Source organism: Mauremys mutica, chromosome 18 (genome assembly GCF_020497125.1).
Source record: "Mauremys mutica isolate MM-2020 ecotype Southern chromosome 18, ASM2049712v1, whole genome shotgun sequence".
Taxonomy (NCBI): Eukaryota; Metazoa; Chordata; order Testudines; family Geoemydidae; genus Mauremys; species Mauremys mutica.
Window position 1 is genome coordinate 28,532,510 of NC_059089.1, and position 19,257 is coordinate 28,551,766.

Consider the following 19,257-nt stretch of genomic DNA (forward strand, 5'->3'; position numbering starts at 1 on the left):
ATTTTAAACTCTAGCTGTCTCTTACAGTTCTCAGCACCCAACATGAAAGGGTACTTAGTGCTCACTAATACACCATAAACACAGCTCCTTAGGATATTGCGTGCTAAATACCAACCAATTGGGGAGCAATTCCAGACTCTTCCAGCTGCAGGGAGAGAGCTGAGAACCATTTAATGGCAGAACATCCCTTCCCCAGTTTGAATACAAGTGACCGTGTGTGTTTGCCTTGCGTTTCACCAGGCAGCAACATGGCAGGTATATAAGGAACAACCTTTATTTTATTTTACACCTGTTCTCCTTCAAAGGGAAAACAAATGTCCTATGGCAATTGCAGCAAGCCCTGGCTGCTCTCAGCTCCTTCAGGTCACAGGGCTGCAGCTATGAAGATGTTCCTTTGAAGCAGTGTCTAGCTGCAATACATACAGTTGCTTCCTTCCCTTCATTGTGCTTGGAGCTGTTGTGTTGTAAATGCACTACGGAAACAATATGGCGAATCTTCAGCAGAACTGAGGGGAGACGGAGGGAAGGGCAGCCCAGCTCCCAAACAATGACATCTCAGAACCATGCATTCCTCCCAGAGAAGGTGATTTTTTTAAACCAGTTGCAGATTTCTAGATGTTTGAATATCCACTAGAGAGAGCTTTAAAACAGGGTATCATTTTCTTATAAGGACCCACTTAACTATGTGTCTGCTGTGTAATTAGAGAGTGCCAACAGTGATGGTACCTGGTGAGCTTTTGACTATTATTTTCAACAGAAGATAAAACAGTAGCACAATAAGTCCCCTGAATTTCATGTTAAGAAATAAGTTGTGCATCGGAATCTCTGAGCTCTTAGACCCGGGATTTCATCTTTGCCTGTTTCAGCCAAGGAATGACGGAAAATGTTCTAAGATATGGTCAAGGAAGTGAAGCAAGGTTCTCCCAGAGCCATGTAATCTGGGGATGGAGACAGAATCACAAGACCAAGGCAATGGGAAATTAAGGCCAAGGCAGGTCAGCTCGTACATTATTACCAGCCTAAATTTCAAGGGAAACGGGGCTATGATACCCTTGATGAAAGCCAGTCAGAGCCTCACATACCACATCACAAAGCTATCAGTACATAAAGGGATGAACTTTTTATTAACTGCTTCATGCCAACTGCAGATAAAAACCTAACATTAGTTTGCGGGGGTGGAGGGTCGCACTTTAAACTCTTGCATTTTCTCTCTCTTCCTTTTTATCTTTTCCCACTTTTCTAGGAATGTCTCATCAGACAGAAATGATGACAATGTCTAGAATTTCAGGAGTTACCAATAACAATAATAAATAATAGATGTCTGAAGACATGGCATAAAAACAGAGCATAAAATCCAAATCTGAAACATCTGCCAGTGGCACTGAGCATTAGCACAGCAACACACATTTGGGAATTGGGAATACACTCTGACATTTGTGGTTATACTTGTATGAATCCCCCTTAATATATTTACAGCAAAATCCTTCATCTAGTAATGATAAAGACAGAAATCCCAGTATCAGTCTCTATTAGCCTGGTGTGCTCACTCCATGGCCCAACATTCAAAAAGTCAAAGCTAAATATTCTGATTAATAATCACTGCTCTCTCCCTACAGCGCCAGGATTCAATCCTTCCTCCTCTCCTCAAAATAGTTAGTTGAATAAATTGTCTCCTCTAAGAAGAGGCATTTCCCACACCCTTGTCTAAGTCCATGTGGTAGTCTGGTGTCAAAACAAAACCTATGGTATAAACTCCCCAGTTTTGTTTACATTTAAAGGAGTCACATTTCCTCCTTCCGCTAGTGGTATCTCTGGAGAATTTCCTTAGGGCCTTTGCAGGTATGCTGGGGGAGAAGGTGAACTTTTGATTAGATCTGAAAGTGAGCAGCAGTGGCAACAAGAATCCCAAAACCAGTATCTCCCAAGGGACACATGGGCCAATAAACTCTGCTGATTCCTTGGAGGACATTTTCTATTACAATGCAGTTTGCTCTAACATTTGCCAAACAGAGGCAAGCTATCTTCCCCAGCTCTGAGGTCAGACACAGAGCTGAAAGTGGCAGTAATGCAATTGGGCTTCTTTTCTGATTTCCTAGAGACTCTTCTACCACCGAGTTTCTTCACAGCTCAGCCCCTAGTTCATGTTAACAAACTATTTCAAACTTAACCCAACTTTGTGTATTAATCTGAATGTGTATTCAAGTCTCACTCAGAAATTTCAGAGGCTGAGTGGTCATTAATAGGACGACACTTTCCATTGTGTAGATCCATAATAGGAATGGGCTTAACCATATTTTGTCTCATTCACTGCCTACGCTATGCAGCCATGGATCGTAATGCTGCAGATGTACATTAGAAGTTCACACTATTACTGTCCTGTTTTGTGAAACTGGCCACTGTGTTTTGGTGCTGATATAGCAATCGGAATGCTGTTTGTTAGGGATAAGCTAACTGACTTGGGTTAAATATTGGAGCAAAGCATTGTGGGCAACAATGTGCACAAATCTGAACTCAAAACTTTTATGAAGTTTCAAAAGAATCAGGTTAAAACTATTCTAGTGCTTCCGATGGTTTGCTCTCATCCCTGTCATTTGACTGTTAACAACATTCAAAGCCATTGTGCTGTGCATCAGCTGGTCTCAGTAATCACCTGGTCCTATTACTAATATACACTGATCCTCCCTCCCCATTCCTCCTATTGCTTATTACTCACTTGTCTTCTATTAAACTGTAAGTTCTTCAGGGAAGGGCCGTGTCCTCCTGAGAGTGTGCAGGGCTCAGCATAATGTAGCCCTGATCCTGGCTGGGGTTTCTAGGTGCTCCTGCAGTACAAATAAATACAAAGAAGAAGAAAAAGAACATTTCTTCCTGATTTACCTGTGAGTGTAAGTGGATACAGTGCATGGATAAAATTCCCTTGTCTGCAGAGGGCCAGCCTGTGCACTGTTTAAATCCTACCTAAGCTCAGAGATGAGAGCTGGTCAAAAAAATTCTTCAAATCATTTTTTGGATTTGGGTTTTTTTTGGACAAAACAAATTTTTTTCATTTTGGTTGAAATTTTCAATTTTTCAATGAAGAAACAGAAACAGATTTTTTTTTTCAGTAAAATAATTCAGTTTTCAGTAGAAATGTTCAGGTTTTGTTAAACATTTCATTTTTCAGTATATATTTTTGGGCCTTTTTAGCTTCTAAAAATTGAAAAGTTTTCCTGAAAAAATATGATGATTGATGAGGATTTACTGAAAGTAGTTTGTGAAAACCAAACATTTTTGGCTTTGCCGTGGTTGAAAAGTTGTTGAAAAGACGAACAATTTGCACAGGAAAATTTTAAAACATTTCAAAATATCCTGTGAAAAATAACTGCCTTGTGCTGGCCTCCTCAGAGAGGTGAATTTCACTGTAGCAGGGTGAATATCACCCACTCCAGCCTACATGAAGCCAGGAAATTCAAGTAGTTTCACAACAAAGCCTGACCTCATGGGAGGTCCAGCCCAATTCCCTGACCAAAGTGTCTCAGAATAATTCAGACAGGCACCTGAACTTATGAATATTTATCTGAACCTCCAAACCTTTTGAGGTTTACACACACCTCATCACTTTGGAGCTGTAAACAGTACACAAGCCAGACAGGAAGAAATAGCTGAGTTAGATCAAAGGCCACCAATGTATTTTCAGTTAGCAGCTATCATTTTTCTCCAAAACATTGTGAAAAGCTCCTATTGGCCAGCCAAAAATGGCCTTTTGCTTAAGGCCCTGTATTGCACAAACCCAGCAAAAGACCTCACATTTGCCCGGATTCTTTTAAATGTGGGGCTTCTTGTGCAGCTCATAAGGCATTTACTGACAACATATCAATAAATTGTAGATGTGCTGATTGCTAAAAACTCTTCTCCTGATAATCCCCCAATTACTTTTCATTGCTCCGTCCTCCTCCTCCCCAGATCAGTTTCCTTATAGTGGGTAACATTTATTGCAGCCCCTCCTGTTCTCCTACACATCACGTGACATGATAATTATTTTTTGCAGAGCTCCCATTCTAATACCCACCTTTGTAATGGAATCTAAGTTTGAAATTCAGATGTGTTAATTTTAGGGAGTAGTTGAAACTGGGACAAAACCAATTAACCTTACAAATATTGTTTGTGCCATTAAATATAAATACCTTATTTTGCTGATACAGGATTACCAGATCTTCAATACTGGAAGAATCTGGACATGCAGTCTGCCCAGAAATGGTTACTTCTTACACAATGTCCTTGCAATCCTTTTTTATTGTCTTTTCTGCTCTGGAAAACTCATTTTCCTTTGAGAATTTAATGTGTGGGTTTCAGTGGCAATTGAATAAACCAATAAAGGGTTTGGTTTTTCTAAATGTCATGTTGAGTAATGGTGGATCCAATGCTATGATTTAGTTTCTTTCGTCTATTTTTGTTTCATTTAATCTTTAAGTATTAGCTCCAGTAAATTTCTGCATATTCATCCATCCTGGCATACTTTACATTTTGTCCACCCAAATTTGAAAGTATTTCAAGACTTGGAAGAGACAAAGAGGAACCACTGGGCAGGTCTGGCATTGCCAGTTATGACCTGCACAAAACATCCAGCCCAGGATTTCTGAAGGAGGCTCTGGATGAATTTGAGGGGCTACAGAATGGTGGCAAGAGGTTTCCATTAAAATGGGCAAACCAGTGTCAATAAAGTAGCTGACCTGAACTGCCAGAATCCTGAACCTTACTCCAAAATTCAAACTAAATCCTGCTTTTAAATTTTCACATGCTTTGGGATTCCTCGTTTCAGCTGGGAATGAAAGCATCGTGATATCAGTAGAATAAATCTGCTCCCACAAGATTCACAGTGTAATTCCAAACTAAAGAGATTTCAATTAGTGTTTTAACTGAAGGTGCTCATCTGAACCTGAACGAACCTTACACTAAGAGTCACTAATGAATGCAACCTTATGAAAGGTGAGATACAATATCTTAACAGACAGCAGGGAGTCTGCTTTAATGACAACCCTTTTATCTTCTCAGAATAACTAGGGCATGGCCTCCAGGTATGGAGCAGTGAGGATACGCAGACAGGTTGCTCAGGAAATGCTTGTGGAACATGTAACTCTCCTGTACACATTTAGTAAGAGGTAGGCTATTCAAAGTCCCTAGGCAGGAGGTAACTCGGCCATTAGCAGCTTGGGCACTTGCAGCAGAAACACTGGTAGGACCCAAGACTTGGTCAGTAACCACTAGAACTATTCTGGTAATAAAAAGGCAGAACGACTGGTGAAAGCAGCAAGCAAGCAGCATAGAATGGAATTCCAGTGAGAAAAAAAGACAATAAGCAAGAACAATAACATGTGGCATGTTTGCACCTCAGATAAAATGGTGAGGAACACAAGTGGTAGAAACAGAGTGTCTGGGGATTCGTCTCTGAGTCATTTCTGGCTGAAAATGCAATAGGCCTGTACTTGTTCAGCAAATAGACACAAGTCCGTAGGTGTCCTTAAACCCACTACTTGCTTGCTCAATGAATCCCAGCTTTGGTAGTAGGGGCAGGATGTCAGTGGAGAAAACTTCCCCCAGATGATCTGACAAAACATACATTGATTCCCTTCAGGACATGGTGAAGAGCTCTCTCTTTTTGCCTGAGGATTAATTACAGTTAAATCTATGGAGGAGTTCATGACAGGTGCCATATTTTCTGTATATTGTCCCTGGAACTTGAGATTTGATGGTGGGACCATTTTTATAAATCTATAAAATGTGATGTACTGTAGAAATACAGAAACACAGAAAGGCAGAAAGGCACAATTAGGGTATATGAGACTGTTCCTATAAAATACAGACTTATATTAAACATCTAATTCTGTACTGTATGTATTGGCTCCTCTGTTCTTAGCTGCATCCTTGCCTTCACATACTGAACACTGGCATTCCTGCCAATCAAAGCGTTGGGTCTTTATTTCTTTTCTACATCCAATAAAGAAAAATGGATCTGCTGTATAAATCCTATTGATCTAGCCTCTGAAGCCTCATTTGTGCAAATATTTCAGATTAGAACTTTCATTTCATTATGCAAGGCAGCCTTGAATAACGTTGCAGGCACGTGTACTACGTCCAGTGATGGTGACGGGGGTCCCTGGATATGGATATTTGTGATGATCTGTCTGAGGTGTTTGTGGACCCAGCTCTGTGAGCTCATTGATATCGTGGGGTGTCAGGCCCCCGGCGGGCTTGCAGAATGGGGTTTAGTCTGGCAGACACATTTGCAGAGCTTCAGTAGGGGGCACCCTTGTGTTCTTGAGGAAGAACCAGGCTCCCTTCCACAAGGAAAGTGGGTGATCCGTGCACAGCGGGTCCCTCCCCATATGGCCTGGGAAGGCCCAATTGGCCCTTTTTCTCTACCTTGCAAACATTAGTTTTGCCCTCCAAGAGAAGCAAAAACCTGCAGAAGCAGCAAGTTGGTGGCAAGACTGAAGTGTCCCAGCCCTGGCTGGTTGGGAAAGCTGGGAAATTCACCACTGCTGAGGGGCCCAAAATCTTCACTCTACAAACAGCTACTATCCCTCTATTGATCTCCTGGGAAACACAACGGTGCTATCTGGGAGCCAGCCCAACCTAGGAGCTCAGCCCGCAACAGCTTGCAGCGCTTCCCTTTTACCTGTCTTGGACATTTCTCCACTGATTTTAATTAAAGCTTTGTTCAGCCGTGCTCACCTGGAACGATGATGTGTGCATGCATGTGCATGTGTGTGTGCGTGTGTATGGGTGCATGCGTGTGTACGTGTGCATGTATATATAGTCATATATAATAGGATGGATTTTTTCAAACTCGCCCAGAGCTGATATTCTCTTCTCACCTCCCCTTATGTCTTTGCATCCAGGCGATTTTTAAAGTACATCAGCACAAATGCAATTACGATTCTACACAATGAGGTCTCTATTCGTAGGGAATAACTTAGGGATGTTACTGTAACATATAAAAGGAACAGAAATGCCGTTAAAGCCTGTAACTAGCAGGAGACAAAGAGAAGCCCTTGCTATTATAACTTAAGTGCTCCCCAAAAACGGGAAAAGCCAAAACATTAAAAGTAGCAAACCAGACTTTTTCAAGCTGGGAAATTCACCACTTCTGGGAAATTCACCATTTTTCAAGGTAAACATCTAAGATGTTTTTCTTTAAACTGCAGCTACTCATTTTATGGATAAAGGATTCAGTTCCTACAACTACAGTAGTTTCACACAGCTAGAGATCCTGCTACTGATCTGGAGAAGTGCCGGCAACAAATAAAAAGAGAGACTTGGAGAGAAAAATAGGAAGAATTGCTTGTAACAGAAAAATCTTCTTTGTAAAGGCAGTCCATAAATAAGAAAGAAGAGTAGTATTTACAGAGCAGGCTGAATGTATCCAGCTACTAGGATAGCCAAATTTGTTTGGACCCATTCCTGGAGGTTTCATCACATGATATAATCTTTAATTCAAGATTAATCTTTAATTCCTGGAGACTTCAGGACAATCCTGGAGGACTGGCAACCCCACCAGCTACTTTCTGTTCTTACCCACAGAATAAATACAGGTGACAAATAATTTTAGTTGAAACTGAAGAACAAATCATTCCATCTTATGGCATGTGCCTACATGACTAGTAAATAATGTAATGCCTCCCTACACCCCCTTATGTGGTCTCTCAACACCGAGAGAACCAGCAATGGCATGAGTTCAGTGGCTTCAGGATCAGTCCCAACAGGTTCAGACCCTTCCTTTCTGTGTCACCACCCATTCAAATACAGCCCACCTCACCAGTGACCCACCTGCTGGCTGTGTGCTGATGAGTGTCGCCAGTCCAGCTCCCACGGAATGAGTGTCCGTGTCACATGTGAGGCACACCCTTGATCTGTCTTCTTCTCCTGCTGAAAGCAAAGGGGCTTGTGGCATAGACTCTGCGAGCAGGCACAGACCTCCTTGCTGTCAGTCTTAGGCGAGAAGCCAAGGAGTAAATGGTCATAGACACTGAAGTCTCCTCTGCCTCATTCTAGAACTAGTTAATCCAGGATAGGGTTGAGGGACACCAGTGAGGTGGGTTGGAGGAAGCTTTCGCTATTGCTACCCATAATGTACAACTTAAATGGATAAACTGGAGATCTTTGGTTTCCATGGCTGTCAGTTCATGAGCACTAAGTCCTAAGGTACAAACCTATCGAACACAATGTAGGCTGCATACAAAGCACTTGTTGGGGTATCACCAAGACTTTGCTTGTTTCATCACATAAATAGAAATGCATAGACAGATATTAGAGAGAGACAAGGTGCGGGAGGTAATATCTTTTATTGGACCAACTTCTTCTGGTGAGAGAGACAAGCTTTTGAGCCACACAGAGCTCTATGAAAGCTCGAAAGCTTGTCTCTCTCACCAACTGAAGTTGGTCCAATAAAAGAGATTGGTCATGATCAGTCGTCAGTTTTAAAAATTCATGAAAAAATGGTCAAATGATTTCTAATAAATGGGATGGAACCATCAGCTGCCTATGGGTGTTCCACAAGCAGAAAAAGAGGCCACGTTCATGTGATAAATTATTTTTGTATTGACTCACCCAGTATACACAGAAATAAAGCCCAGATACCCAGCCACCACCCAGGTTACTCTATGCCATGGTAATTTCAGTTGGTGCTCTCCCCATGCTGTGGTATTTCATTAACAAAATCAATTAGATAGGTGTGTTCTTATTAGTTATCTGAGCAGAGCCGCAATAACTGCTTAGATCAAGGGTCAAACTTTTTTTTTCTACTACCTTGTAAATGAGTTGAGACCCAAATTTAGGCTAGGGAATTCCATTGTCCAAAAAGTGAATTAGCCAGGGATACTAGTGAACAGGAAAAAAATAATTGTTTACTAGTACTGCATGTAAGTACTAGTAATGAACAACAGGGGATGGATCACTTGATGATTACTTGTTCTGTTCATTCCCTCTGGGGCACTTGGCATTGGCCACTGTTGGAAGACAGGATACTGGACTAGATGGACCTTTGGTCTAACCTAGTTTGGCCATTCTTATCGTCTTATGATTTTCTAGCAACACCCTTTTGGCAATACTCCAGAGGCAAAGCCATCCTGTTTTGAATTGTATGGACACCCTTTTGTCCAAGATTCTCAATGTAAGCAAACAAATTATAAAATGTTCCAGCTACAATCTTCACCATTTGCTTTATAAAAGAAGTATCACAATAAACTCATTCTGGCAATCATTCTTTGAATTAAAAGGCCCATTTAAGCATTAAAATCAACTTTCCTACCTGCTACACATGCAACTGTATTAGTATAAGTTACTTTAGAAAGAAAATGCAAATATTTCCTACTTAAAGATGTATTTGCAAACATTAGCACATTGACATCAGTTCAAGCACAGAACTAAGGGGCCAATTCAGAACCCCACTGACACCTGAGGCAGCCCAGCTTGCATGAGAAAGAGTGCAGAATCAGGCCCTAAAATAGCATCTGCACCTGGATTTAGAGACAGTGCATTTCTTAAAGATGGCTGAGTATTCTGACAAAGAAAAAGACAATGAGAAAAATCCTTCCAGTGATTGCTAGCTGATATTTATCAAAGGCTTCGGCATGAATATGGTGCTGGTGATGTTGGAAGGTTTCAGCTGTTTTATGTCTCAGCAATAGTTTAAACAATAACGTTCATATCACAGAATGGTGTAGATAATATCTGCAATAAAACTGGGTCTTTTATGTTCAGAAGCAGACAAAGCCAGGAGAGCACATCGATAAATGAAACTGAAGCTTTCTATTTCGTTGTGGTGGAGCTCCCTCTAGCTTATGGCATTAAACCTGTATCTGTAAATCATATTTGCTTAGACCCATCTTTCCACTTTCAGGGTAGAAAAGGCTTTAGATTCTAAATTCTTAAAAGCGTTTGTGACATTTATAATCCAGCTGACTAAAACCCTTAAGACCCAGTTGCTGGCTGAGTGGTATCAGCAGGTCTGATAATAATAAATTTCACACTTTTAAAAGGACAGTATAGGGAAAAATACTCTGGCATTCAGGGGATGTATCACTAGCAGCACTTTCTGCCTTTTCCAGCTTTACGATCGTCTATTAATATTCAAGGGAAAGATTAATACAGTTCTACGCATTTAGCTGAAAGAATTGGCCTGCCTGGGCTGGAAATGCCAAGCAATACAGTTAATGTCCAAGCCGCGTCCATTTTACAATGTAAATTAGTTTGTAAAAGTACAATAACACACTGAATAAATAAATTAGTTTATAAATCCCAATTCAGGATAAATGTATATAATCAAGAGGGGGAGTTGTTATTTCTGAGGAGCAAGTTGTGAAAGGTGACTAAGAAAGATCACATTAGGCATGAAATGTCTGGATAACAATCAGATAAGAAACTACCTTCATTTCCCTTGTTTAGAATACAGATATTCACAGGTTTAATTCCTGTGTCCATACAGTAGCCTATCTATAGGATCCTGCTGCTGTTCAAGTCACAACTGATGGTGGTAAATATTAACTGTACCTTTAAAAACTGCTGATTTAATGGTGTGTTATGGAAACAATGTTTTGCTGAAATGCTAATTTGGGGAGATTAAGAGGACATTTCTGAAGAATAATATCCCAAATCTGATGCGAAGCTTAAATAACCAGTGAAATGATAAGCAGGCAAGAGCTACAGGAGAAGAGTTAATTAAAAATCTCCAAGGCAACTTATATTCCTTTGTCACAAAATAAATGCCATGCTAGAGATACAGTACCTGTAAACTGAAAAATCACCAGCTGTCCTAGCTAGCCAGAGAGCTAAAAAGGATTTACAGTCTTGCAGTGTCTTAAATATTCTATGTTTTAAATGTATTTGGGCACATTTTTTCATAAATATTGCTCTGTGAATTTTCTATTTATCTTCAGAGTCACCTAGTTAGCATAATCTCCATAGTTGTCGGTACTGTACAGTAAAAATAAAGTTTACTTGTATAATTATTTAAAATGAACAACAACAAAAATAACCTTATTGCAGAGTTTGGAGAATCTGAATCAGTAGAAATGAATATTAAATTCAGAGTGCAGAATGAAAGACAAAATAAACTATTTATGAGCCCAGTCTGAGAAATTAAAACCTGCTGGAAAATGCACCTATAAAAATCTTTAGAACTGAAAATGTCATTATTTTATGGCTCTTCTTAATGAATTATTTCTTATGAAATTGCAGCAAGCGACTTCTGGCTGAGCATGGTTTAAAAGGAATTGTTCCTATTGCTTAGATGTGATTCTGAGATTTTAGAAACTAATTACACTGTAAACTGACTAATCAGAAGACATTACCTGCTGTCAGAGACAAAACTACACATGTATTTAGAGTTATGATTACCAAATAGCTATTTACTGAAGCTTACTATTTATTAACTAATGCAAAGTCATAAATCAAATTGCATTTCAATATGTTTTTGTGAAGTGAAAACTGAATAATCTCCTTATTATCAATGTAAGGCTAGCAGGAGATTTCTTAATTCAGTTACTTTGTTCCAGAAGCTGAGGTTTACATGGCACTTTACAAAACACGTAGTTTAGATAGGTCCCACTCCCTAGGAGCTCACAGTCTAAACTGGACAGTCTAAATGTAATTACTAGTGAGGCATGAGTGTAGAAGCAGATAGAGTCATAGTTGATCAGGGATGGAAAGTTAAAAGAAATGTGTGTTTTAAGGAGGAATTTGTCACCAGTGTTCTCAGTACACTTTGTACTGTGACAGTGCAAGTGATCCTATCTAGAGGTTCAGAGCTGAAAGAGACCATGTCACAAAGATCTCATTTGATTTATTGCTCAAAGTCTATATTAAAAAATTATTGCTCTTGAATAATCAATTGTCACGGCCCCACATCCAGTTGAACAAGCTCTTTGTATAAAATCTCTCAAATGCATTTCTGCTGCGTGCTCAACCCAGACTGTGTAATTTAAAACAATTATTTTAAATATACACATTTGGGTTCAGTTTGAATCTTTGCCACCCGTGATAATCCAGGAGAATGCTCTGAAAGTGGAGCACCTTGTCTGCATCTGATCAAGTCAGACTCTTACCCGTTTTCCCTTTTAAGTGTAACATACAAACAATACATAAAGCTGAGTGACAATCATAGTGGATAAATATGGGTTTGAAATTTATTTTAGCAATTCAAATAGAACCTTGAGTGAAAATAAATAATTGTTCCCATTAACAATGTGACTAGAGCCTTTTTTCATTAAATGTAGTAATAGTGAGAACCCTGTTCCTTAAATGAAATAAAATTATTATTATGGATCAAGTTTGCAGTAATTTTCACTTCCTCGGTGCTAGCCTTTCTTCTAAGAAGTTATCTTAATTACAACAGGAATCTTTTTCATGCATTAAATCCTGAATACAAATCTTATTTCAAACAATAATGATTTTAATAAAATATAAATAATTCAGTTATACACTTTGAATACATAAAATAAAATACAATTTAAACACCCACAAACTCCTAGCAACAGAAATGAAACCCAAGTGTATTGGTGCAGTATGGTATGGAGTGTTTGCTTCCAGTATGATTATATACTTTGCGGATACCCTAACTCTGAATTCTTGCTGCAATAAACATTCATTGCAGATGACCTGTTTAGGCAAACAATTCATTTACTTTGCATGCTGTGTGGAATGAGGAAACTCTCTCCATACATATTCAGCTAAGTAGAATTCTTTGAGAGTGTCAACAAACATGTGAATAAGGATGATCCAGTGGCTATTGTGTACTTGGACTTTCAGAAAACCTTTGACAAGGTCCTTCACCAAAGGTTCTTAAGCAAAGTAGGCAGTCATGGAATAAGAGGGAAGGTCCTCTCTTGGATCAGTAATTCGTTAAAAGATAGGAAACAAAGGGTAGGAATAAATAGTAAAGATTTACAGTGGAGAGAGGTGAAATAGTGGCATTCTCCAAGGAGCTGTACTTGGTACCTATGGTATTTAACGTATTCAGAAAATGACCTGGAAAAAGGGGTAAACAGTGAGGTGGCAAAATTTGCAGATGATACAAAATTACTCAAAATAGTTAAGTCCAAAGCTGATAAGAAGCTTTACAAAGAACTCTCACAAAACTGGGTGACTGGGCAACAAGATGGCAGATGAAAATTAATGCTGATAAATTAAAAATAATGCACATTGCAAAACATAATCACAACTATACATACAAAATCATGTGGTCTAAATTAGCTATTACCACTCAAGAAAGAGATCTTGGCATCATTATGAATAGCTCTCTGAAAACACCTGCTCAATGTGCAGCAGCAGTCAAAAAAGCGACAGAATGTTAGGAACCATTAGGAAAGGGATAGATATTAAAACAGAAAATATCATAATGCCACTATATAAATCCATGGTATGCCCACATCTTGAATACTGCATGAAGCTCTGGTCATCCCATCTCAAAAAAAGATATATTAGAATTGGAAAAAGTACAGAGAAGGGCAACAAAAATAATTAGGGGTATGGAACAGCTTCCATCTCAGAAGAGATTAAAACAACTGGGAGAGTTCAGCTTAGAAAAGAGATGACCAAGGGGGAATATGATAGAGGTCTATAAAATTATGAACAGTGTGTCAAAAATGAATACAGAAGTGTTATTTACCCCTTTACATAACATAGAAACCCAATGAAATTAATAGGGAGCAGGATTAAAACAAACATAAGGAAGTACTTCACACAACGCACAGTCATCCTGTGAAACTCATTGCCGGGGATATTGTGAATGCCAAAAGTATAACTAAGTTCAAAAAAAGAAGTAAATAAGTTCCTGGAGGATAGATCCATCAATGGCTACTAGCCATGATAGTCAAGGACGGAACTCCATGCTCTGTCTGTCCCTAAACCTCTTACTGCCAGAAGCTCGAACTGGACAACGGGGAATGGATCACTTGATAATTGCCCTGTCCTCTTCATTCTCTCTGAAGTATCTGGCATTGGCCACTGTCAGAAGAGAGGATCCTGGGTTAGATGGACCATTGGTCTGATCTAGTATGGCCATTCTTATGTTTACATTATTGAGAGTAAACAGTGATGCGTACATCAGAAAATTAGCACATAAGGGTGATAATAAAGTCCAAAAATGTTGCAGCTAACAGTAAAGTGATGTGCATGAGAGCCACTTAGCACCATGCAGATGCGTTTATTCATTTGAGGTTTTTACACACAACATAGGTTATGCACACTGGAATATTTTGCATTTCATTATAAAACTGATCTTTTTTGTGCATAAAACAAAAGACACCATTATGAAAGCATTCTCTAGCCTAATCAGTCTTTTAAAAGGTAATCGTTCTTATAGAAAATAACTACTGCTTTATATAGTATTTTCATTACAAGGCTTTCTGCTTCTTTTTTAATATTCTGTCAGTACAAACCTGCAATTCTTTGGTTCATACTATAGGTCAATTTCATCATTACAAACACACTATTACTGTGATTTGAAAGTGCTATGGAGAAATGCAAATTGTATTTACTGTTGCTGTATTCTGCAAGCACTTTATGTGATAGGAAGTGTTTTCTGTAGCTGTGACATGTGAGAGAATTCCAGAGAGCAGTGAAAAGGAATCAGGCAAATTGAAGGGCTCAGAACACTGGGTAATGAAAGAAATCTACCTGCGCAGAGACTTCCATTCTCACTCATGCTCTCTCCAATTTTTCTGCTTTACATGTCATTTTATGTATAGAATTAATAAACTACATTTGACTTTCCAGATGAAATTATCCCTTAACTTCATCACTGACATTCTTAAAGACTCCACTTAGGCAAATGGTTCCTATTTTAATATTGCTCAGAAGATAAACCAAATCAGGGCAGTATGTGGCATCTGAGCAGGAAGAACTTGCCTCAGCACAGTCCTTCAAAAATATTACTCAGAGATCAAATGAGACACACACACAAACATGTGTGCGAACAACAGGAGAGAGGACACACAAAAACTCCCTGTGAAGGCAAAGGCAAAGCTCCCATTGCCTTCAGTGCAAGAGTGCCTGATTTTTAATACTCCAGACTCCTCTCTGCTTATCCACTCTCTTCATATTTTATCTATTGTAAATAAGGATAAACTGTAACCAATTAGTAAAGAATAAGAATCTTTCTTTGGCCCCATTAGCAATTTGCCTCTCATTCTTAAATAATTGTCTAATATAACTTTTAAAATTCAAGTTGAGTGCAGTAAAAGAACAGGGATTGCCAGACTGGATAAGACCAGAGTGCAACTACCCTACCATCCTGTATCTGACAGAAGAAGGTGCAAGAAACTCCCTAATGAACAATTGTGAAATAACCTGCCCCAGGGAAAGCTTCTGCCTATCCCCCAGCAATTAGTGTTTGGCTTACAGCATTTTTATCCTTTGTAAAAAATATCGCTCATCCTGTTTAATGTAACTGAATGTTCCAATTACCCATACAATTGTCTAATCCGTCTCTGAACCCTGCTAAACCTCTGCTTTCAATATCTGGTAGCCATGAGTTCCCCATGTCAGTTATGTGTTGTGTAAAAAAGTAGCTCCTTTTATCCATTGTCAATGTTTTGCCTTTAATTTCCCGGAACCTCTCCTTATTCTTATTGAGGGGAAGAGCAAAGGATTTCTTCAGACACCTCCCTCAAGTCCCTCTTATTCATCGCTTCTCTAAACTGAAGAGCCCCCGACTTTTCCGTCTCTCCTCATCAGGAGGTGCCTTCCAGCCCCTCCGGATTTTCATTGCCAGACCCATTTAGAGACCGTGTGAGCGGAAACGGTGGTTTACACAACATGCTATGCAGCTTTTCCCTCCCTCCTGGCCTGGGTGCAGTGACTTCCCTGCCCTGCTTTTGGCGGTGGTGGAGAGACACGATGAGAAGAAACTTGGCAGTATGTTTAACTCTTAAGCCCTGGGGCTATTTTGCTCATGATCTCGTCTGACAGCTTAGACTGAAGTAGTGATCATTGTATTGCTCTCTTACCAGACAAAAATGGCATCATAAAAGAAACCTGCCAGGTTCTAGCTACTCCAGACTCTGCTCCCTGCTCCCAGTCCTCTCTGCTCCCAGACTGAGCCAGGGCAACCCTTGTTTCGATCCAACATTGCCTCCCTCCCACCTAAACCTGAGGTTATTTCACTTGTGACAGTACAAATTATGCACACCCAAATTGTAATAATTTTCTATTTTAAACTGTTGTTCTCTAATCCTAACCTATATTGATTGTGAAGGCCAGAGATGTGGGAAGTTAATTAGACTAATCCACATTGTTTATGGTGGGGGGGTGGAATTCTGAAGGGATTGATTCAGAAAAAGCAAGAGGCAGGTTTCTTTCCTGCTCACAACAGGACTTCCCCTCCTCGCTGGAGTGCAGCACTGAGAGAGTGGGGACCTTTCCAGAACAGAAGATAAATCCAGCAAAAAGAGCTCTACCCTGTTTCCTGCTAAAGGACTTTTAAAGGACATAAAGGAGCCTGCATAAAAATACATTACTCTGGAGTTATACATTCCTCTGCAACCTAACAGCAAACACTGTCAGAACTATGGTTGTGTAATACTTGAGACTTGTGTTACTTGTAATACACAGTGCATGTGCCCTCAGACAAACATGACACTGCATTGAAATCCTATCACAACTTTTTAAAAAGAACCCTGCGATATTTTTTCCTAATCTAAGAGTTTGTTTGTTTGGTAGGTCAGTTCACATACCATGTCATCTCTGTTGGGGAAAATGCACACTGTTACTGAAACTGTCAATGCATCATGTGTTCTTACGTGTTACCAAAAGTAACACGTCTTGTGCTTTTGCCTTGAGCATTTTGCTGTGGTTGTTGGAAATGAAAAAACATTTTCACCCTGGAAATAGTTAATCCTTCCCTGGGGAAACATTTGCAAATCCATGAGTTGTTCCTGGTTTGAAATGAAGTTTTAAGATGTTTGCCTCGGAGTGAATTTTAAAAATTCTGCAAAACCAGGCCAACATCTCAGTTTCCTGCCATTCACACTGGCAAGCTTTATTCTCTGTTGTTCTATAATAATTTGATTCCTTGGGATTTTTTAACTAAAGGAAGTAATGTAAGTAAAAGGCTATTCAAGGGATAGAAGTCTCTTTTTCTTTAGAAAATGCTCCTTTTTACAAATAAAGGGGGTTGAATCTAATGCTAGCAAAGCAAGAGGAGAGTAGGGCCTGGGATGAACATGACAAGAGTCCTTTCTCTAACACCATGGTGCTTAGTGAAATCATTTGCTGACCAAAGATATTGAGATATTTTATTGACTGACAGTTACTGGTGAACATCAGCTCTGAAAGTGTTTTCAGTCTCTCTCCAGGCTGATCGTGTGGTTCCCTTTTCTCATAATGGGTCTCTTTGCTGACTCAGGCATTTAATCCAAGCATTAATATATCTTCAACAAAATCCCATTGGTCAGCATGTTCAAAAGTTAGGCACCTAAATCTCTGTAACTTCCAACCCTGAAAAAGTGGCCTGCTTGTCAGCAGTGCTGAGCACTGGCACTTGCATAGACCGCAGCAGGAGCTGCATGTGTCTAAATGTGGAGTCCGTCCACAATTTGGTTACAGCACCATGTGTGTACGTTGAGCCCTGCTTGTTTTTTCTCAGGGCCATGAAATTAATTTTTCTTCAAAGCCACCCAAAGTCAAGATAAAACCAGAAGTTTCCTTCAAATAAAGTAAACAAAAAGCAAGGGCCTGGTGGCTGGTTCATTGAGCTCCAGAGCCAAGCCTTGCTGGCAGGGAAATTGTTAACAAATTGGCTTTTCATTGAAAAATACTTGTTGGTCAGAACCTGAACTGTTGGCAAAACGGGTGGCGATTTGATGCATTTCCTGACTTGAAAAAATGGAGAGAAGAAAGTTTTGAAGTTGTCAAACTTTTCATTTTGGCATATTCAAAGCAATTCCAGTTTTTCACTTCAAAATGATGTTTTATTTAGAAATGTAAGTTAGACTGAAAAAAAGGGGTTTTGTTTTTAAAAAAGGTCAAAATCTAAACAAAATGTTAAGAAATTTATTGAAACAGTGTTCTGATTGACCCAAAACAAAAACATTTTTGGTTTTTCTGAGTCTCAAATATTCTTGAGATTTCAACTTTTTGTACCAATTTGAGATAGGAAACATTTTTGACCTCTTGAAAATATTTGCAGATGAGGAAAAGAGATTCCTGGCCAGCTCAACTGCAGGTGCCTTGTAGAAGGAGACTCATCAGCTTCATGGGATTTCTGTGCCAGACTGGGCCCCTTATATAGATTGGGATTTGAGGCCAGGGCAGGAGACTTAAATGTCTGGTGCCCAGAAACTGGAAAGAAAGCAGCATGCTACTGGGAATGCAGGAAGCACAGCCAGCCCTGAGACAGCAAGAGCCAGCAAAGCCAGGTTTGGGCTCCGAGGGTTACTGCTCAGACACTTCAGAAAGCCTTTGAAGATTTGGAAGCTCTCCTTTCTCAGCTTGTTGCAGGTTCTGACATGATCTGCATGGGCCTTACTTCACCTTTTCTACACAGATGCATTTTTGTGCTGTCTGCAGATGTCCTACACTCAGCACTACTAGCAGGATTGTCATGTGCTACACTATGCAGAATTCACATACAGCCTAAGGAATGTTTCTGGCACCTCAGGGAAAAACTTTGATCTTGGCTCTTCTTTTGCCCCATTTAATTCTCAGCTCTCCTGTTATCCAAGAGATTCTGTATGTTAATTAGGCAAGTCAGGGAGAAGCACTCTTAAAATCTGCCTGCATGCGCAGACACCCCAGTTCATATACCCAGCACCTTTCCACCCCCACTCTCTTCAAAAGACTCTGGGGTCTGTTTGCCAACATGAAATGTATTACACTCAGCTTGTCCACACTCAAAGCATGTATTAACCCACACATGGAAAGATCTGGGGGCTAACAACCAGGTACCCAAAGTCTCAGAGTTTATGCCAGAAGGGACTACCAGCCATCTAGTCTGACCTCCTGTATGTCACAGGCCGCCAGCCCCACCCAGCACCCACACACTGAACCCATCAACTGAAGTGAGACCAAACTATCGCAGCCCACAGGACTCTGCACTGTGATGAGCCACAGGCAGAGAACAGGAAGGACTGAGGTCCCCAGTGTCCGAGGCCCCTGCAAAGCAGGGAGATGATTGAGATAGACCCAGATAATCCTGGCAAGTGACCTGCCCCCGCATATTGCAGAGAAAGTCAAAAAACCCAAGGTCACTGCCAATGTGACCTGGGGGGAAATTCCTTCCTG

The 19,257-nt window shown here is 40.0% G+C and overlaps 1 long non-coding RNA gene across 1 annotated transcript in view; it reads right to left on the reverse strand.

Annotated features, from left to right (window-relative positions):
* Positions 1 to 270: 270 nt before the first annotated feature.
* Positions 271 to 19,257, reverse strand: part of LOC123352511 — a 74,997-nt gene continuing 56,010 nt past the window's right edge. The window contains exons 2-3 of the long non-coding RNA XR_006574197.1: positions 2,714 to 2,822; positions 271 to 473 (exon numbers count right to left, since the gene is read on the reverse strand). This is a non-coding gene — a long non-coding RNA (uncharacterized LOC123352511). The remainder of the gene's footprint in view (positions 474 to 2,713; positions 2,823 to 19,257) is intronic.